At 40.7% G+C, this 12,034-nt stretch overlaps 1 protein-coding gene across 4 annotated transcripts in view; it reads right to left on the bottom strand.

Annotated features, from left to right (window-relative positions):
• The window catches only part of Thsd4 (thrombospondin type 1 domain containing 4), a 576,439-nt gene that overhangs the window by 235,144 nt on the left and 329,261 nt on the right, over positions 1–12,034 (bottom strand). The gene's annotated exons all lie outside the window — the stretch shown is intronic.

The following is a 12,034-nucleotide window of genomic DNA, read 5'->3' as shown; positions in this document are numbered from 1 at the left end:
GCTATTTCAGTGATGCATGGATAAAACTTGATGAAGGAATCATAACCACTGTGAAACTTTGGCTATCTGTTTACCATGGCACACTGGAATGTTTGGCCCCAAATCTTACCCAGGCCCAGGATTATAAAACCCAGGCTTCTGACTATAGGTTTGCCTTGGGTTATAAATGTGGAGTGTTGTCCTCTTGCAAGGAGAGCAACTCTCAGGTCATTACATCTGCTGATCCTCTGGAAAAGATGCCAGGATTTTGCCAGAGTGTGCCCTGAAAAATAGCCAAGGCACAAATTAACACCCACTTTCTGGCAATGGGAACCATTCCTTAACATCAACCTACTTCTGAAAAACCCAAGGGCAACCTGGAATCATCTGGGAGCCAAGATACAATTTATTACCTCATGAAGAACATAGAATTCTGATCCAGCAGCAAACTAGCTGCCGGGTTTTTTCCTTTCCCACACAAGCTGCATTTCAAAGGCCTGACACTCTCAATTTACAAGGCCAGCCTTGGAAAGGAAGGCTGTGCATTGGGGAGGATTTGCAGAACTCCCTAACAGAGAACGACGTGGAGCCTGGTCCTCCGCACTCTCCTCACCCTGGAGACACAGGCACTGAAGCCCAGCCAGGGTAAGTCAGTAAGTTGCCCGTGGTCACACAATAGATGATGTTGCAGCCAGCCCTGAGACCAAGGTCCTGTGACCTCACAATCACTTCTGTTTCCAGCCCCTCGATTTTTTCTGCAGCATTCAAATTCCAATCTTTTCCTCTCAAATTAACTTTTAAAAAATTTTAACCGACACACAAAAAATGTAAGAGCTGCTCATATTAATGGGCTGGCATGTGATGTTCAACACACACATATATATGCCTAAGACTTAAATCAAGTTAAACATGCTTAACTACTCAAACATTTATCATTTCTTTGCAGTGAAATCTTTCAAAAATCCTTTCTTCTAGCTTTTTGAAAGGAACAGTACATAAGTGTTATGTATAATCGCCATACTGTGCAACAGTACCCCATAGTCAAATTAAGATTTTAAAAGAAATGTTTTTCATTTCAAGCTAGCAGAATCCAAAAGGGATTGAGTCACTACTAGGGTAGTGGACCGGAAAGGGCAGTTTCTAATCCTGACAGATGATGCTCCTATGACAAGAGGGGGTACTTAGCACAGGAACTAACATACAGTCTATGTGTCAAGGTGACATGGGCAACACTTTCAGTCACTGCTGATGAGAAGCTAAAGTGAAAAAACTATTGTAATAGAAAATTTGGCAATATACATTAAATGCCTTCAAGATGTCAAAGCCTTTGACACATAATTTCCATTTCTAGAACTTTCCTTAAAGAAACACTGAAAAAATGAGCAAGCAAACAAACAAAATGTTCAAGATGTGCTCTTATGGGAAGTTAACAGGGAGGAGGAAGAAGCTGGAAATAACTAAAATGCATTGCAGCCAAGATTTGGATAAGGAAATCTGGATACATCCATTCATGAGATGTTATTTATATCCTCTAATAGAAATGTTCATTGGCTATTGTTAGGCACATCATAAAACTGAACATATGGTATGCCCCTGTTTTTGTTAAAATATTTTTACTTACTATAAACCAATAAAAATAACACAAATTATCATGGGATAGTAGAACCAAAGAAAATAAAAAATTTTTTGTTTGTATTTTCTATTTTTTTTTTGCAATGGATCATACATTCATTGTGTCATAAAGAATTGTTAAGAGGTCTCAAGAATAAAATAGGTTTATTATTTCATACCTGAGGTGGCTAACAACAGAAGAGCAAACTTAATACGTGCTCTAAGGGTGATAGGGTGATGCTTATCTCTATTGCAACATCTGTCAAGCCCTAATTACTCCTGCAGTTGGCTGGCTGGGATGGAAATGGCTCCCTCAGATGCCACTATTAGCCTCATGCCCAGGACAGAAATGTGACCTCAGCAACTGCTGTCCTGTACCCCTTACACCTGCCTCTGTCCTGCCTACTTGCATCTGCACCTGTGCCTGATCTTCACCTACCTCCCACACTCACGCTGACACAGCTCTGACGCTTAGCGGCCTGACTTCAAGTATTGGCTCTGCCATTTATTTACTGCCTAGCTTTAAGCAATTATTTTTCACCTTTTGGAACCCAAGTTTCTTCTTTTGTAAATATATGATTTACAGATAACGCAACACACAATCTGTAAGTGTATGGTTTGATGAGTTTTGACAAACATGTACAAGTATGGAATTTATTTATGCTGGTGTACCCACCACTTTAATCAAAATATAGAACATTTTTACTACTCCAGAAAGTTCCTTCCTGGCCTTTTCAAGGCAATTATCTTAAACTGAGGCTTCCACTTTCTTATTTGTATCACCAGAGATTAGGTCTACTAATCCTAGAAGTACATATAAATTGAATCCTACAGGTCAACTCTTTTGTTGGCTTCTTTTGATCAACATGTTTCTGAGATTCATCTGAGTTGTTGTATCCATAGTTTGTCCCATTTTATTGCTGAGTATATCTACTGAATACATAAGCCAAATTTTATTTATCCATTCATCTATTGATAGATGTTTGTGGGGTTTTTTTTCAGTTTTGAGCTATTATGAATAGAACTGCTATTAACATTTAGGGGTGTGTGTGTGTTGAGATTTATCTCTAGAGTAAATACTTAGAAATGAAATTGCTGGATCGTCACTCCACAGTAGCTGTGCATTTCACACACCTACCAGCAATGGATGAGGGCTTTGGTGTCGTCCCCTTGCCATATGAATGGCACTGCAAGGTTTCCAGTAGCAATTTCCCGATGCTTATGATGTCCAGAATCTTCATGTAATTATCAGCTGTTCATACATCTTCTTTTGCAAAGTGTCAATTTAAGCTTTTTTTCCATTTCATTATTAGCCTTTTTAATTGTTAAAATTATAAGTTCCTTATATATTCTCCATATAAGTCCTTTGTCATGTAAACTGTTTTAAAGATATTTTCCTACCTATCTTAAAGTGAGAAGCAAATTGGATAATGCTGTGAAGACTTATGAAACTTTGTCCTGCTATTTATAAGAAATGGTAAAACTGGGCCTAAAGACACTACCAGGATGTGCACATCTACTATGTACTGAGAAGCCATCAGCTCTGACTGTCTTGGAGTGCTACAGCAGGGCTGCAGGAACACATGGTCTATGGTATGATCACTTTGATTCTTCATCTTGCCTAATACCACTTTTCCATCAGCTTCTGTCAAGATGGTAATTCTGGATCTCTATTACTTCCCTTATTCCCAAAATACTAGGTTTTGAAACTCTTGCAACTAGGATTTATGTTTTTCTTTTCTTGTGTGAATTGCTGCTCATCCAGAGTCCTATTCTCCACCCAGCTTCCTTCCTGCATACCAGGTTCTGCCTCATGCTCTTGCTTTTGTCTTCAGGGTCCATAGATGCTTTTATTCTGGACAGTGTCCATGGCTTCAGATACTTGGTCTTGTTCTGGGCACAGCCCACTTTCATGCCTTGGAGGTCCAGGCTTGGCTGTGAACTGTAAGACCGAGTACCACATTCCCTTCCCAAGAAGTAATATTGTGGGGTAGGAAGCGGATTCTTTCCCAGGATAAAATATTAGCTTTGGCTTCCACAGTTAAGGTCTTTAATGAATGACTTCTGGTCATATTTCTCTATCTCATTTTTTCTTGTTTTGAAATAAATGTTCCAACAGGAAAAGGTATTTATAATTGTCCCCAAAGAGTGGGGACTGATCAAAAAATTGTAACCTAGGATCATGAGTTGACAACACATTTCTATGTCATTGACAAGTTACTCTAGCTAGAAGAAAGAATCTGGGCTTCTATGATTTTTGACTCTTTATATGTTTGTTCTTTAATCTTTCTCTCATTCATTCATCATTTATTGATCACATGTAAGATGTTAGATGTCATGCTTAGATGTTGTAAACAACTCAGATACAAAACCCCATTCTGAGGTGCTCAATGGCTGGCAAGGAAAGGTGACAGGAAAGAAATTTCCTTCTGTAACATGCAAGTGTTATAATACAGGTACAAAATGCTCCAGGAATTCAGGGGAGAAATGGAAGATTTGTTCCTGGAAGCCATCAGGATATCAACAGTGATGGTGATATTCCACTGGAAAGGCAGTACTTGAGCAATGCAGGTATTAGAAGTTAAGTGGAAATATAACAGAAAATCAAGGAAGACAGGAAACAGTTCCAACAAACACATGTTTCTCCAAATTCTTGCCCTCCCAAGAAGCTAGGGAAAATGTGGTTCTGACATCGTATCTAGGTAAATTATGCCAGGATGAAGCATTTCCTACTGTAGTACTCTTTAAAAAGAGTGAATTTAAAAAATTGTTGAACATTTAAGCATAGATGATTTCAATCACAGAGGACCCTTATCATTCCTTAACACTGTCCAGTTTGACGGTTTGATTAATATTTCTACAGCTGAGCTCCCTGAAAACAAAACCCAGGTCCATTTTGTTCATAGTTCTAATCCAAAAGCCTGCTCCTGGTGTAGCACAGACCCCTGAACTTGAGACATCAGAGGGGTGCTGGCTCTGCAGCAGACCACTTGTTCTGGGTGTCAGCGTGCTCTACACCTTGATTTCTGCCTATTGCTGTCCTCTGTAAGCATCCTGATTCTAGCTCTGCCTATATAAAATCATTGAACATGTTCACAACAGCATTGTAATTTGTATGTCTTGTTGCCAGGTGGCTCCGAACCACCGGGAGAACACTCATGACTGTCCCAAACGTAGTCATGAATGTCCCACTGGTGGTTCAAGCCAGTGGGAATATGTTAAGCCACTACATTTTGAAGGTGATCTTAGAATTCTCATGTCTATTTGAGAAAGGATGTTGGCAGGAATTCTTTTGTTAAAAAGGAAACAAAAAAATCCCCAGGGCCGGGTATTTAGCTCAGTGGTTTCGCTGCCTGCTGTGCAAGCACAAGCCCGAGTTCAATCCCCGGTACCAAAAAAAAAATTCTCCAGGACTCCTCCTAGGACTAACTTACACTTTTAGGTATTCTCTAGGACTGATTGAACATCCCTAGTTACAAATTCAAAATCTTTGGAGTGCTAACTGGAAAATTTCACACCAAGAAATTTTGCTTCATGTACAAAATTACTTAAATTATTTTATGAAATTACCTTCAGGTTATGCGTATAAGGTGAAACATAAATGAATTTTGTGTTTAGATTTGGGTCTCATCCATACATAGGTATCTCTTTAAGCATATGCAAATATTGAAAAATCCAAAGAAATCTGAAATCGGCAATACTTATGGTCCCAAATATTTTGGATAAGGGATACTCAACCTATACTACTTTTACTGAGAGAGGCTCTTTTGAAGGGAGGCAGCCCTGTCTAGAAATCTGACTTAGAATAATGTAAATATCTTTAACATCTAACTGAGCATGAAAATGATTATATACCACCTAAAGTGAAATTTTCTCTTTTCTTGCAAAACTGCATCCCCAAAGCAAATGTACCTGCAGAACAGGCCTGAACAGAAAGTATATGGACAGGGAAAAAGAATAACCTGACCATCAGGGAATTGCAAATCAAAACCATGATGAGATACCACCTCACACCCACTGGGAAAGCTATAATCAAAAAGAAATCACAACCATAATCCATTAGCGACAGGAATGTTAAATGGCGCAACTGCTATGAAAAACAGCCTGGCAGTCACAAAAAGTTAAGCATAGAAATACTATATGTACCTTTGTGAATGGAATTTGTGTCTTATACAAGAGGCCTGGGAGGAGCTTGTTTGCCACCTTTACCATCTCAGGATGCACTAACAAGGTGTCATCTATAAAGCAGAGGCATTTCCCAGACATTGTATCTGCTAGTGCTTAATCTTGGAATTCCCAGCCTCTAGCTGTAAGCAATAAATTCCTATTGTTTCTAGATTACTCTATAGTATTTTGGTTATAGAGTCAGAATGGACTTAAAACAATAGCTCAAAGTGCAATCAGTCTAAATGACCATCAACTGGTGAATGCAGAAATGTGGTATATCCATACAATGGAGTATTACTTTGTCACAAAAAGGAATGAAGTACTGATAGTTGCTGTAACATGGATTAGCCTTGAAAATACTTTGCTAAGTGCAAGAAGACCATATAGTATTGCAAGATTCCATATATACGAAATATTCCATAGGAAAGTTTATAGAGACAGAAAGTACATCAGTGGTTGCCTAGTGCTGGGAGGTGAAGGTTTGGTTACTAATGGGGAGTGAGTCTTGAGTACCGGCTTTGTGTTGGTAATGGCAATGTTACTGTTAGTAAGGACAGTGGCTGCACAACCTTGTGAATATAGTGAAAGCCACTGAGTTGTATACTTCTAATAAATGAATTGTTGTGAGTTATGTTGAAGTATATCTCAATAGAGTTGTTGAGAGAGAAACAGAGTGGGGAGGATATGAATATGAATCCAAGGTGGAGCACAGACGAGAAGCAGGGGCAAAGTTCAACTGCAAGGAAAGGTCTAGGTAGTTTCAGAATTTTCCACTGCCCCACGCGAGGAGGGGTTAAGCTACATTGGAACTACTCCTATTTTTTTAGCTGTACTTTTGTTGCATCTGTGGGTTATATCTATGACTAAGCTAACTCTTAGGAAACTATCATCTGTGCCATCTAACACAGTAGCCACTAGCCACATGTGGCTATTTAAATTCCTTTGGCACTAGGGATTGAACCCAGGCCCTTCATGTTGAGCTACATACCTGGTCCTTTTAAATTTTTTTTAAAGACAGGTTCTCACTAAATCACTAAGCTGTGTAGGCTGGGTTGAACGTACAATCCTCTTGTCTCCCAGGGTGCTGGGATTCCAGGTGTGCACCACCACAACTAGCAGTTAAATCCTTAAAAAAAAAAATTAAAATTTTGTTCCCCTTCTGCACAATCCACATTTCAAGAACGCAATGAATTTCTTTCATTTCAAGAGCTATGTGGTTTGGGTAGTTACATAGTGCAGACAGAGGACAGTTCCATCACTACAAAAGGTCCATTTTTCTTTTCTTCCCTCTTCTTATTTATTTATTTGCTTGCAGTGCTGGGGATCAAATCCAGGGCCTACGCACATGCTAAACACACACTCTTACCACTGAGCTCCACCCCCTGCCCAGTGCAGAAGGTTCTTATCAGAAAGGTCCCCTCTGGATGGCTCATTCGGTCACCACGGGCTCAGTCATTTCCTACCAATTCTTCTTGCTACTTTTATTACGGCCAAGAGTTCAAAGATCTTTGTCAAGTAAGCATGTTGCAGCTACAACTTGATCCAGGCCAGGCAAAGAAGCAGGCCCCTTTAAAGGGGGAGCCACAGAGGCCTGTTCCCTGGTGAGTGTGTCACCCGACACACATAGTCACACATAGTCGCTCTGTCCTGTGGGGATACTGAATGCTTTCGATTTCATTTAAGAAAAACACACAAAGAAGGAAAAGAATTCTAGTATTGTTTTTACAGTGCTGGTGGAATAATAAACAATTCTTCAATGTTCTGAGTGGCAAGACTCGGACCGGAGGGGAGGAGAGGGAAGATAAATCAATATTTACTAGTAGTCCTTATCCTGTGTTAAATATTAGCTTAAACTAAAAAACCCATGGTTTTTGTTGCCGCCTCTCCTTCAGCCCACTTTCACTGGTCCTTCACTCTTGTCAAGAAACAGCATTTCAGGGGCAGTGGGAAATATCTGAATCAACTCCACTCAATATGTTTTACTGTCGCCTATAATAGCTATTGTAAATGGAGGGCTTGCAGGAAAATATCTTCGACTGAAGCAGTTCAAACTCTGCAACACAGCCACACATAAATTTCAGGAGGAGTCACCAGCCCTTCTAATAAAGCTGTAGGACGATCAAAGTGAAGAGTCATTCGCCAGAGTGTCTGAGAAGACCTGCGGGCTGTACTGGAGGCTTCACATTGCACACATCTGCATGAACCCGAAGAAGGAGAAACCCCGGTGGAGTCTCCACACCAGAGAAGGGTGTATTAGGCCTGGCATTTGCCATTTGTTTGGCTTGGGTGGCTGCACTTCTGACTTCTTAGGATAAGAGCAAAGCTCGGTCTCCAGAGAAGCCAGAGCAAGGTCTCTATGGGGAATGTGGAGTCGAACAGCAGGTCATTCTGTAACATTTCTAGAGGGTCCACACTGCAAAGTTCCCAATGAATGTTGAAATATTCATGGATATCGCCCTCCCTAGGGTTGGCAATAAAGATCCTTTATAAACGCTAACTGAATGAAATTCCCCACACTGTCTCTGCAGGGGATGTGTATTAAATGCCAAGCTTTTCTTACCCATGCTTCAGAGCTAAGCCCCGAGAGGTGAAATAACTTGCCTTAAATCACGGCATGATAGGGGAGTCCAGGTGTGCTGGCGTCTGAACCTGCTTTGTAAAATCTCATTACGACTGTACAGAGTATGACAAGAAATACAATCACAATACAAAGAATTTGGGAAGTTAAGCGGTTACTTAATCAAAGTCACTTAAATGATTTATGGTTGGAAGGATCAAAGAATTAATGTTACAAAATGATGCAAAAACACAAAACAAAAGCAGTCACAGGGAGGCAAAATTTGGCTTTCCCACGTTTTAGCTCTTTTGTGAAAATGAACCCAACGGATGCTTCAACACTTGCAATGAAAAGCAAATTTCTTTTTCTTTTTCCAGGAAAAACGATGACAAAATTTGTGGAGTTCAATTCAGTGAGCACACCCCAGCCTTTACAAAAAATCTCCCAATCCTGCCACCTTTATTCTCAACTTGGCCTATGGCAGGGGAGAGGATCTATTATTCTTCCTCCAGCTCTCGAAGTCAAAAGCTGAGAGAGGGTGGTGAAGCTTTCCCTGACCCTACATTGGTCCGACACCAAATCCCCGTTTATGCCAGCCTGCTGGGCCCCACTTCCGTGACCAGCCCGGGAACAGTGCACTCTCCTCCCCTCCCTGCTGGTCGCCCTGCTTCCCAGTGTCTGGCTCCCTTCCATTTAACTGGGTCCCCTGAAGACAGAAGTGGGGTGCGGGGTTTGCTTTATTTTTACCTCTCTTCAGACTCCTCCCTGCATTCCTCACACAAAACATCAATCACACAACTCAAAACAAACTCCTCAGTCTTTGGTAGAAGAGCCTAGCATGTAATAACATCTGCTAATTTCAAATAAAAATCACAATTTCTACTTCTGTGATGACAAGCTGAGATAAGTACAGTGGGCCCTCCAGTTATGACTGGCCTCACATATGAACAACTTGGGTTAGGACTGGAAGTTTAGTTTTAACTTCTGAACAAAGTCTTGATTTACAACCTGAATGCCAGCCACTTGTGTGGTTGTAAACAAAGACTGTGATACCAGAAAAATGTATGTAAGCATAAATAAGCGTCAGGCTGAGCCCAGATGTGTGTGTTTGTGGACATGATTTTGGTTAGTGCTTTATATAATCACTATGATTACTGCTATCAAAATGGCCCCCAAAAAGCTAGAGAAGAAGCTAAAGAAGGAAGGAAAGGTAATGAAAGAAATCACAATAGAAAAGAAGAAGGAAACTGTGGAGAAATAGGAGAGTGGCATTCATGTGACTGATGTCACTAATATGCACAGCATATCAAAATCCACCATCTAGACAGTCTTACAGAGAAAAGATTAGTATAAGGAACTTAGTTTTGCCAAAGGTGTTATTCGAATTAGTAAGTCATGATCAACAGTGTTAGATGTGGTAGAAAGACTATTACATATTAGTGTGGATGAATGAAAGACAGATGGGAGGTTATAGCTGGTCTGAGTTCATAACTTGTGAAAAAGCTAGGGCAGATCTTGTAAAGGATACTCCATCAACAAGTGATAATGATGTAACATTTTGTGCCAGTAATGGGTGGTTTCACAATTTTAAAGAGAGAACTGGGATTCATAGTGTAACTAGGCATGGTGAAACAGCCAGTGCTGATAAAAGGGCTGCTGAAAATTAAAACACCTCTTCAAAATGATGACATAGAGAAATGGCTTTTGCTCTCATCAAGTTTTCAACTGTGATGAAACCGGTCTTTTCTGGAAAAAAATGCCCAGGAGAACATACATTACCCAGGAAGAGAAGAAAATTCCAGGCCACAAACCTCTGAAGGATAGGCTAACTTACTGCTATGTGCCAATGTGAGTGGTGACCTCAAGATAAAGCCTCTCTTGGCTTACTATCACTCTGAGACCTGTAGAGTGTTCAGAAAACACAGTCATGAAGAATAGGCTAGGAGTCATGTAGAGATCTAACATAAAAGTCTGGGTAACAAGAGTACTATTTCTGGAGTGGATCAGGGAGGCTTTCTGTCTTACTGTTAAGAAATATCTAGAGGACAGAGGTTTACCACTCAAGGCTCTCCTAATAATAGACAATGGCCCTGCTCACCCATGAGATTTGGAAGAAGAATTGGCTGAAGGATTCCATGGCTCTCAGTTGAATTCCTCCCATCTAATACAACTCCTCTACTGCAGCCTATAGAGCAGCAGGTTATAGCTAACTTTAAGAAGCTATACACCAAGAAACTGTTCCCGAAGTGCTTCCAGATGGTCTCAGATACAGATCAAACACTTAAAGAGCTCTGGAAGGAACATTACAGCATCCTTTCCTGTGTGGGGTTAATTAAGAAATCCTAGGCTAATGTCTCTCTAAGGATACTGAGATCTGCCTGGAAGAAAGTATGGCCTAAAATTATACAGTAGAGAGACTTTGAAGGCTGTCTAGAGGAGCCTGCACCTTCCATTGACACTGTCACTATACAAGAGTTCATAGGCTTGCAGGTAGACAGTGGTGATGTTGAGGGACTGGCGGAGGAACATTCAGAGGAATTGTCTATGAGGAACTTCAGCAACTTCTGGCTGAGCAACAGAGAATGAGAGCTGAGGAGCTTTCTGAAGAGGACAGGGAGTATCAACAATCAGTGCAGCAAAGTTCTTCTTTTGGAATAAAGGATATCCTGAAAAAATGGATAGAGCTACAAACATTTGTAGAGAAGACCCACCCAGACAGAAAAGGCCAATCTGCATTCACTTGCTTAATGACGTCATGTCATTCTAAAGAACAGTGTTAAAGAAAAGACAGAAACAGACAACCTTAGATCAGTTTTTAGTTCTGTAAAGGTTGAGACCTAGCAAGCCAGAAGCAGGTCCTAATGGGCTACAGTCTCTCCCAAGGAGAGAAAGGACATCAGAGAGCCGGATTCCTGATGTTCTTATGGAAGGGGACTCTCCTTCCCAACAATAACCACCTTCCATTTCATCCTCCCTTCCTGCAACCCAAAGATGTCAACTTGAATGGTGAGTACAGTATGAAATTGTTGTTTCTGGTAAACTAGGCATATTTTATAACTTTTTGATGAATATACTAGGAAAATTATTGATGTTTCTGGTAAATTACACACATTATACAACCTTTTTATTATGAAAAGGTTAATTAAGGGGTGCTTTTGGAGTTTCAGAATGCATTATGGGTATTTCCATTATTTCTTATGGGAAGTCTCGACTTACAACGAACTTGAGTTGCAACTAGCCTTCACCAACAAACTGAGTTCATAAGTGAAGTGTCTACTGTAATGGGACCTGTAATCATCCATTCATGGCACCTAGGCCCTGCTGGCTTTGGTTTCTGCAGAAGGATTATCCCAGGCTATGGATAGGCTGAGGTCCACAGGGAGACCTGGGTCCAGAACAGAAAATGAAGGTGGACTGCCATGAAACCTGGTTCCTCTTCAGGTCAATCCCAGGCTTCTTCTAGCAGTGTCTGCACTACTAGCAGTGTTAGATGCTGTGCTGAGTACTATTAGCAAGCTCCCTGGGTGTTCTACTGATCAATCACTTTCTATGAATGGGTAATGTTCTGCCTCTGACCAATCAAGACTATAACTAGTGTTGTGCCCAGTACAGCAGTGACACATCCCTAGGGTGACTGTCATCTCCTCTTCCTTCACTTCAGCATGGAAAGTCTGTACCATATCTGCCAATATGGCTATTAGAATGAGTCCTGCTGTATTT

Source organism: Heterocephalus glaber, unplaced genomic scaffold (genome assembly GCF_053883595.1).
Source record: "Heterocephalus glaber isolate CG9 unplaced genomic scaffold, H.glaber_assembly_v1.0 deba00001689, whole genome shotgun sequence".
NCBI lineage: Eukaryota > Metazoa > Chordata > Mammalia > Rodentia > Bathyergidae > Heterocephalus > Heterocephalus glaber.
The sequence above is the reverse complement of the archived record's forward strand: the minus strand, read 5'-3'. Positions and strand labels throughout refer to the sequence as shown.